General features: G+C 38.2%; 1 pseudogene; it reads left to right on the top strand.

Annotated features, from left to right (window-relative positions):
* Positions 1-8,130: 8,130 nt before the first annotated feature.
* LOC122745594 lies at positions 8,131-8,335 on the top strand (annotated as a pseudogene).
* Positions 8,336-9,541: the final 1,206 nt, after the last annotated feature.

A 9,541-nucleotide genomic window follows, 5' to 3' on the forward strand; every position in this document is an offset into this window, starting at 1 on the left:
GTTCAAATATTTCTTATTGTCTTGCTTAATCATTGAATTCTGTTTGGATAATTCTGCTTTTCAAGGTGTCCAATACTGGGCATTGGGTTAACCTCCTATTTTAAATTGTTTATCTCTTTACAGATTTTTTTTTTCAGTTAGTGTACTGTTTCAAAAGTGGTATAGTGGTGGTCTTTTAGATTTTCTTTGAATCACTCTCTTCTACAGGACTTTTTTTCTTTAGTCCCATTTCCTAGCAATTGTTATCTAGTAAGTAGCAGGCTGGTACTTAGTCTATCTCAATCTCTGTCTGTCTCTCTCTGTCTCTGTATCTCTCTCTGTGCCTCTCTCTTTCTCTCTCTCTCTGTCTTTCTCTGTCTCTCTCTGTCTTTCTCTGCCTCTTTCTCTGTCTGTCTCTCTGTCTCTTTCTCTTTTTCTGTTTAGGCTTATCTTGAAGCTGAAAGAACAGCTAGTTGTTGAGACCACAAGCCTATTTCCCCTGTAGGTAAGAATCTGTTTTTTTCCATCTCTGCGCTTGTTGGTTTTGGGCTGTGTGTGTGTGTGTGTGTGTGTGTGTGTGTGTGTGTGTGTGTGTGTGTGTGTGTGTTTCCACTTGGGAGAAATTTCAGTGTTGACCTCTGCCCATCCCCACACTTAGTCATAGAAGGCTTTGTTCTTTCTTTCCTTTCCCTTTTTTCTCCTGGCAACTTTTTTTTTAAATTTATTTATTTTGGTGAGGCAATTGGGGTTAAGTGACTTGCCCAGGGTCACACAGCTAGTAAGTGTTAAGTGTCTGAAGCTGGATTTGAACTCAGGTCCTCCTGACTTCAGGGCCATTGCTCTATCCACTGTGCCACCTAACTGCTCCTTTCTCCTGGCAACTTTTAATCAGCAATGATACAGTGGTATAGATTTTAGCCCTTTCTTCCATAAGTTCAATTGCAGTCTTCACCACACACATGCAGACACCACCACCCCACTTTGATAAGAATCTTTAAGAGGCTGAGTTAAATAGTGTCATTGTATCTTAGTTTACCTGATATTGGTACTGCAACCTCACCAGAAGTCCAGGCATTTGGGCCCTTTCCTCTGAATAGGCCTCTACTAGCAGAACTCTACTGACATCATTCTGGCATCTTAGATGGGATAAAGGAATTCAGTGAAGTTATTTAGTTATTTGTGCACTAATCCTTTAATTTATTTATTCATTTATTTGTTTGTGCATGCATTTGTTCATTTATTTATTTGCTTATTTTCAACTCACTCATTTATTCATGTATTTATTTGTTTGTTTGGTTTTTTGTTTATTTTTGATACTGATTTTTTTCCATGTCCTTCTCCATTGTTCCTGTTGTGTTTTAAGGTAGAAGTAGGTTGAGTTTGATTGGTACCTTTAATATTGTCATATATATAGGTAGCCTGGAATGTAATTCTTGAATTATACATCTGTAATTGAATACACATAATGTCTTAACCCTTGAGACTCTACTTCCAAAACAAAAATCCAGAGGAGAATTCAGCTGTATGCACAATTGAGGTAAGTTGTACAGGACAAAATTTGATTTTATTTTCATTGATCTCTCCATTCTGCCATGTATTATATGAAGTGTATGCTTGCAGCAGGCAAGTCAAAATTCCCAAACCCATGTAATTTTATATTCTCAGTCCACTTCCCTCCTAGTAAGTCTCCTCGGCCTCTTCCCAAAAACCACCGCAGTGGTTCAAATCATTATCTCCATACTCACTCACAGGCACTCTGTTTCCATGGTGAAGGTACTTACTAACTCAACTTGCTGAGGTCTATCTGTACACAGGATAGACAAGGCCAAATCACAGAGTTGTTACAATCAAGCAGAAGGGTATCAGATGGGAGCTGAAAGCAGCAGAGGACCCAAAGAAAGCTGCCCAGCCAAGTCCCCATCAGATGACAACGATGGATGAGAATCATCAAATGACACCAAGATAGTCACTTTAAAGCATCTTGTGGCAGAGAATCCCATATTTGAGACAAAGAAGGGTCCCAGATGGGATATAGCCCTGCAGGACTCTGAGTTGCCCTGACTACATGTGTTCCCTATATGTATATCTTTGCTTATATGGGTCATACTCTCCAGAGTCTCAATAAACCCACTGAAGCCCAATTCCATCTTCTTTTATGGAGACCAACTGTTCTTGTTGGTTAGCTCTGTTTCATGCCTTTGTATGTATCCATTTGAGACAATGGATTTTACTTCTGGCCTTTTTAAAACTTTTGTTTTTGATGGATATCTGGGTGTCTCTACTACTACAGTGTATCAAATAATCAACAAGCATGTATTAAGTGTCTACTAATAAACCTCTATTACTAGAATGGAGAGCAGACTTGATTTAAGATGCTGATTCTGCTATTTCACAACTGGTTGACTTGGGCTAGTGATCATAACTCTCTAGATTTGATTTTCCTCATTGCAAAATAAGAATGTTGGAAATAAAGTCTCTTTCCATTATAAATCAATGATATCTAAGGTCTGTTTTATATTTAGTTTGGTGAATGTACAGAAGCCTTTTCTGTTTCCCATTTCTACTTCAGTGTAAGGACCTTTTGATTAGATTTGTAAGACTTCATGCAAATGTATTCTGAGAAGTTCCAGTCTGTTTCTAGAGAAGAGGCCATCTTTACTTTATCTAAGCAATGGTCCAAAAACCAGAATACCATTCTTAGACATCACCTTTTTTTTTGGAATACCTATTCTTTCTCAGCAGAGGGCCAGGTACATAGTGGGTATTTAATAAATATGTTTTTTCCTTCCATTCTCCTTCCTTCCCTCCCTCTCTCCTTCTTTCTCTTTGTTTTTCCTTCTTTTTCCTTCTTTCCTTTGCTACATCCCTTTTTCCCTCCATCTTTTCATCTTTTCTTTCCTCCCTCCATCCCTACTTCTTTCCCTTTTTCCTTCTCTCCTACTTAAATGAATACATTTCACTAAATAATCTTTTTAAATCTCCATTCAACCCTCTTTTAAATCTTCCATCATCAACTTCATCTTCACAACTAATAATTGCTGTTAAGTCTAAAATGTGGTGCTTAGGTAAATAACTGGCAACCCACTTTTCATATTCTTAACATCAAAGAATTATGGGGACATTTCAAGTAAACAAAATAAGATATTTCTATGAACTTACTTTTTTTGGTAGGGCAATGAGGGTTAAGTGACTTGCCCAGGGTCACAAAGCTAGTAAGTGTCAAGTGTCTGAGGCCAGATTTGAACTCAGGTCCTCCTAAATCCAAGGCCGGGGCTTTATCTACTGTGCCACCTAGCTACCCCCTAAGAAACTATTTTTAAAATAATTGTATTATCCCAACAGGGGCCCACTCTTTTATCATGGGAATTGCATAATCAAGAACAACTCTGGGGGCAGCAAGGTGGCACAGTGGGTAAAGTACCAGCCCCGGATTCAGGAGGACTGGACTTCAAATCCGGCCTCAGACACTTGACACTTACTAGCTGTGTGACCCTTGGCAAATCACTTAACCCTCATTGCCCCACCCCACCCCCCCCAAAAAAGAACAACTCTTCTTCATCAAAACTATTTGGTACTGGCTAAGAAATATAATGGTGGCTCAGTAGAATAGGTTAGGCACAGGAAGTGCAGTAGTAAATGACTATAGTAATCTATACCATTTGATAAAACCAAAGACTCCAGCTTCTGGGATAGGAACTCAGTATTTGACAAAAATCACTGGGAAAACTGAAAGACAGTATGGCAGAAACTAGGCTTAGACCAACATCTTACACCTTATACTAAAATTGGATACATAATTTAGACATAAAAGGTGATAACATAGGTAAATTAGGAGAGGAAGGAATAGTTTATCTCTCAGATTTATGGAAAGGAGAACAGTTTATGACCAAACACAAGATAGTGAATATTATGAAAAGCAAAATGGATGATTTTGATTACATTAAATTAAAAAGGTTTTGTATAAACAGATGCAATGCATCCAAAATTAGAAGGGAGGCAGAGAGCTGGGAAACAATTTTCATAACTAGTATTTCTGATAAAGGCCTCATTTCTAAAATATATCAGGAACAACATCAAATTTATAAGAATCCAAGTCATTTCCCAATTGAGAACGGTCAAAGGATATGAACAGGCAGTTTTCTGATGGAGAAACCAAAGCTATCTATTGCCATATGAAACAATGCTCTATATCACTACTTATTAGAGAAATGCAAATTACAACAACTCTGAGGTACCACCTGACACCTATCAGAATGGCTAATATGACAAAAAAAGAAAATAATAAATGTTGGAGAAGCTGTGGAAAAATTGGGACACTAATGCATTGTTGGTGGAGCTATGAACTAACCCAACCATTCTGGAGAGCAATTTGGAACTATGCCCAAAGGGCTATAAAGCAGGGCATACTCTTTGACCCAGCAATTCCACTATGATGTCTTTTTCCCAAAGAGATCATAAAAAATGGAAAAGGACCCACATGTACAAAAATGTTTATAGCTAGATGTTCTTTTTGTGGTGGCAAGGAATTGGAAATTGAGAGGTTGCTCATCAATTGGAGAATGGCTGAACAAGTTGTGGTATATGAATGTAATGGAATACTATTGTGATGTAAGAACGATGAGCAGGTGGATTTCATAGAAACCTGGAAGGACTTGCATGAACTGATGATGAGTAAGATGAGCAGAAGTACACAGTATCTACAACATTGTGTGTTGATCAATTGTGATAGACTTGGCTCTTCTCAGAAATACAATGGTCCAAGATAGTTCCAAAAGACTCATGATGGAAAATGCTCTCTAAATCCAGAAAAAAAATAACTATGGAATGTAGATGTAGATTGAACCATATTATTTCTATTTTTTTCTTTTCTGAAGTTTTTTCCTTTTTGCTCTGATTCTTCTTATACAGCATGACTAATGCAGAAATATGTTTAATGTGATTGTAAATATATAACCTATATCAGATTGTAAACTGTCTTGGGGAGGAGGGAGGGAGGGTAGGGAAGGAGAAAATTTAAACTAGAAATTTTATAAAAATAAATGTTGAAAACTATCTCTGCATGTAACTGGAAAATAATAAAAAAACCCACAACTCTGTCTATTTTGCCTACAGCTGAAGCAAATGGCATTTGAGTTGTCAAGAAAGGTTGATATTGTATCTTAAATGCTAGTTCATATTGGTTGTAATAGGCCAATTTTTATTTACCTGAATCTTGAAGAATCTTTCACCTCTGAACCAATGAATGATTTGCACCAAGTGCATGTATAATAGAGACTGGGGAAAAAAACACAAATAAACACACATACTAAGAAACAGAAGGGGCCATTGCAAAAACCACTACAGCAACAGCAATTACTAGTACTACTACTACAAACTATACCACCAACACTAGTATTGCTACTACTAAGGATAATAATAATTACACATATACTACTTTAGGATTTTCGAAGTATTTTGAAAATACTATCTCACATCACCTTCACAACAGCAATCTGAGTTATTATTATGCCCATTTTACCAAGGAAGTAACTAGGGAAGGAAGAAGCCCAATGATTTACCTAGGTCACATAAATACTGTCTGAAGTAGGGTTCAAAGTCAGATTTTCCTGAATCCAATCTGAGTGTTCTTACCAGCATTTCACCTAGCTGCCTTCTAAACGCCTGCCAACAATATTATACATGTGTTCCACTCCACATTCCCTAGCCTCCTCAGGTAAATATCTTGTGAAAGATTAGGAACACCAGATAGAGAGTGAGGGTAATACATTGTAGAACACTTCATGGTTTCAACAGTACTTATGTACATTGTTTCATTGGATCCTCACCATAACCATGTGAGGTAGGCAGAAAAAGAATTAATATTCCCATTCTGCAGGTGAGGAAATTGATGACACTGGCTGAATGGACTTGCCCAGTGTCACGTGGAGAAGGTGGCAGGACATAGACTCACGGCTCAAAGCTTTAACTCCAGTGCTCTTCCTGGTACCATAAGTTTCCATAAGGTAACCAAAAAGAGAATTTAAAAAGTCATCCTGGATATGCAATTGCAATGACCCAAACTGAGAGGAATTCAGTAGAGACCAGAAAGGACTAGAAAGATGTGGAGTATATTTTCCTGATTCTGGTGCAGAAATTGTGGCAGGCATCACTTTCCCTCTTCCTTTAAGCATCAGGAACCATTTAAAAAGAAGAAGTCATAAGACTGGGGCTAGGCCAGGGTTGGGGAGTGAGGGAGCAAGTTCAATACTTTGGTAGGAAACTTTAAGGGATTATAGAACTGAGAGAGTACTGGAGAGATGAGGGACTTTAAAATCTCTTTGAAATGGGGGAGGATTTTGGTAGGATTCTGGGATGAGGATGCTTTATTTGGGGAATGTTTTTTGTTTCTGTTTTTTCTCACAGCCATTTAAAGGAAACAGGGAGAAGGAACCAGGAGAGAAGCACAGATGCAGTTCTTTAAGGCTTGTTCCAATATAAAGGGAAAGTTTCTCCCCACTCCAATCGGTCTTTCACTTAGCTGACCAACTGATCTTCCTAAAGCACAAGTCAGACTATGTCGCCCACTTAATCAATAAACTCTAGTGGTTCCCTCTTAATTCCAGGATGAAATATGAACTCCTTTCTTATGAAGCCTTGGCCACGTTTTACCTTTTCAGATTGTCTGTTTCTTTATACCTTATTTCCCTCCATGTACTGTGTGATCCAGTAATGATTGTTTCTTATCCACATCTTAACATGTTCCAATTCTGAGCATTTTTAATGGCTGCTTCCCCCTTCCTGGAAATCTGTCCTTCCTTCTCCTCACCTCCTGATTTCCTTCAACTCTCAGCTAAAACAGCACCTTCTACAAGAGCCTTTTCCAGCTCTGTTTTTCTTTAGTGACTTCCTTTTTAGATCATCTTCACTTGGTCCTGTGTATACATAGTTGTCTGAATGTAGTTGTGTGTATGCTGTCTGTACCATTAGACTGTGAGCTCCTTGAGAGCAGAGGTTTTTGTTTATTTTTTGTGGTTTGGGTTTCTTTCATGGTTTTCTATCTTTCTCTAAATCTAGGTGCTTACCACAGGGTCTGTCACATAATAGCCCTTTACTAAATGTTAGTTCACTGACTAAGAGTAGTTTGGGGGATCATAAGGTTTGTTCTGAGATTTTTTACTCTATTTAGCAAAAATAGGAAAAGAGAGAAAATCAGACTATAATTCCAAGGAAATGATTAAAGTTGGCACAGAAGATTGAGGAACTTTTGACATACTACTTCTTTTAACCCTTCAAGGACTATGAACTTTACAGGGGCTCAAAAATATTTCTTATAAGGGTGGTCCCCTTCAAACCTTAAGCAAGGTGCAATTTGGGGACTCAGGACTATGCCACTAAGTCCAAATCAGGGCTATGCATCCAAGCACCTAGTAACTTGGGAGCATAATTGTCCCTATATCAAGAACCCAGTAAGCTGAGAGTTGACTGACACAAAACATCATACAGTAAAGAAAGAGTCAATGTTGGTTTTGTAAAGAAAGAGATGACAAGATCCAGTCTGTTCCAATAGCAGGCTCAACATAAGGACTTCAAGGCTGCCCCTTCATGTCCATCTTCCATTTCATGCACTGAAACAAGAAAAGAATAGGCTTAGAGGAGATGAACTGTGCTTGATCTAATCCCTTGACTAATGGCAACACCAATGAGAAAGCCATACATTAGTAAAATTTAAAAAACAAAACAAAACATAATTTGGAGACTTCCTGGGCATAAAGGAAAGGGTGTAAAAGTGTAGGAGAAGGTCTGCTCTCTCTCTCTCTCTCTCTCTCTCTGCCTCTCTTTGTTTTTCTTGGTCTCTCTGTGTCTCTCTCTCTGTTTCTCTGTAGTCTGTCTCTCTCTCACACTAATACCATCTATGTCTCTATCTGTCTCCTCTGTCTATGTCTCTATCAGGGAGAATGGTTCAGAGAGAAGTAAAGGTGAGCAAATAGTTGGGAGAAAAGCAGAATGAAAAAGAGTCAGACTAATGGAAAAGGGGGAAGTGATGTAAAGAAATTTTGGGACTAATATGTTCTCAGTTGATAGCCAATACATATTGGAAAATGGACATTGGTTCACTGAGAAGAAAAGTGAAGTACTGGTTGGCTGCTTGTTCGGGGCATCCCGAGTTGGGTCATGTCTCAGAAGCTGCCCACAGTGATGATTTTTGGCAGCTTTGCTGCCCTCCTGGGCACTGCCTTCTACCCCATCTATTTCCAGCCCCTGATGCAGACCGGAGGAGTACAAGCTGGAAGAAGCCATAAATGGAGCTGGTATTGTCTAAGCAGATGTGCAGCCACCAGGATTAAAAGTGTGGTTGGATCCATTTGAAAGGAAGTGAAGAGGCTTCTGTCTGATTTGGATGGGAAAACAAACTTCTTCATATCTTCTGTTCTGCAACAAATAGAGATCATCTCTGTGGAGTGATAACTGGAGAAGACAGTATTTTATCTATAATGAGTTAATGCTAGTAGTTCCCATAAATATTAATTCCAAAAATTAATATTACATTTTTCTGAATTTTCAAAACACCAGTGATGCAAGTTACACTATTAGGAAGTTGGGGAGGTGCGATGTGGATTTTTTTAAACTAAACTTCTCCATTCTGGGTAAAGAATAAACCACTTATTATTCAGTCTTTACAACCTAAGGCTTATGATTTAAATATGGGAAGCACAGGACACTTGGGAATATCCTTCTACTGTCTTGTGTGTTGCCATTTCTCAAATAGGATACTGAAATGAAGATTTCAATAAGCTGCCCCTTGGGATGTGAAAATGTTAGAAAATGTTCTGTTCTCTGCCCTGTGCTGTATATTAACAAGCACAGTCCATCTTAATCATGTCTTGTTGAAGACCACTTGGTGGTTTTTTTTTGGGTGGGGGGGTTTGTGTGTCTTTTTGGTTTGTTTGTTTTTTGGTGAAGCAGTTGGGGTTAAGTGACTTGCCCAGGGTCATACAGCTAGTGAGTGTCAAGTGTGTGAGACCAGATTTGAACTCAGATTCTCCTGAATCCAGGGCCAGTGCTCTATCCACTGTGCCACCTAGCTTCCCAGAATACTTAGTTTTTGAATGTAGATAGGAAGTAATGTAAGTGAGAGGTAACATGATTTAGTAGAAAGCATATTGTGTCCTCAGTCAGAATACCTTTGTCTGGACTTTTCCCAAGTTATCAATGTTCTAACTAAAAGTTTCACCTAGATCTGAAAATAATAGTACAAATTTGGTCTGACTAGGATAGAGTATGGTATAACTATAGTTTTGTTAGTTTTGGAAACCTATCTTGATGAAGTCTATTATTATATTAGTTTTTGTTGATACCAAACCATCCTATTTAATCATAAGTATAATATTCCCCTAAAACCTATTAGTTATTTTCAGATGAACTGTATATTCATACTTTCCTAATCTTGCACCTGGCAAGATGATTTTTCAAAAAGCCAAGTTGAAGACAGAATATTCATCCCCCAAAAATTTAATGTGAGTATGTTAAGTCTAATGTTTTATCCTGTTGAAATGTTTTAAAATCCCGACTCTACCACCTAGGT

The sequence above is a fragment of the Dromiciops gliroides genome, chromosome 3 (genome assembly GCF_019393635.1).
Source record: "Dromiciops gliroides isolate mDroGli1 chromosome 3, mDroGli1.pri, whole genome shotgun sequence".
NCBI lineage: Eukaryota > Metazoa > Chordata > Mammalia > Microbiotheria > Microbiotheriidae > Dromiciops > Dromiciops gliroides.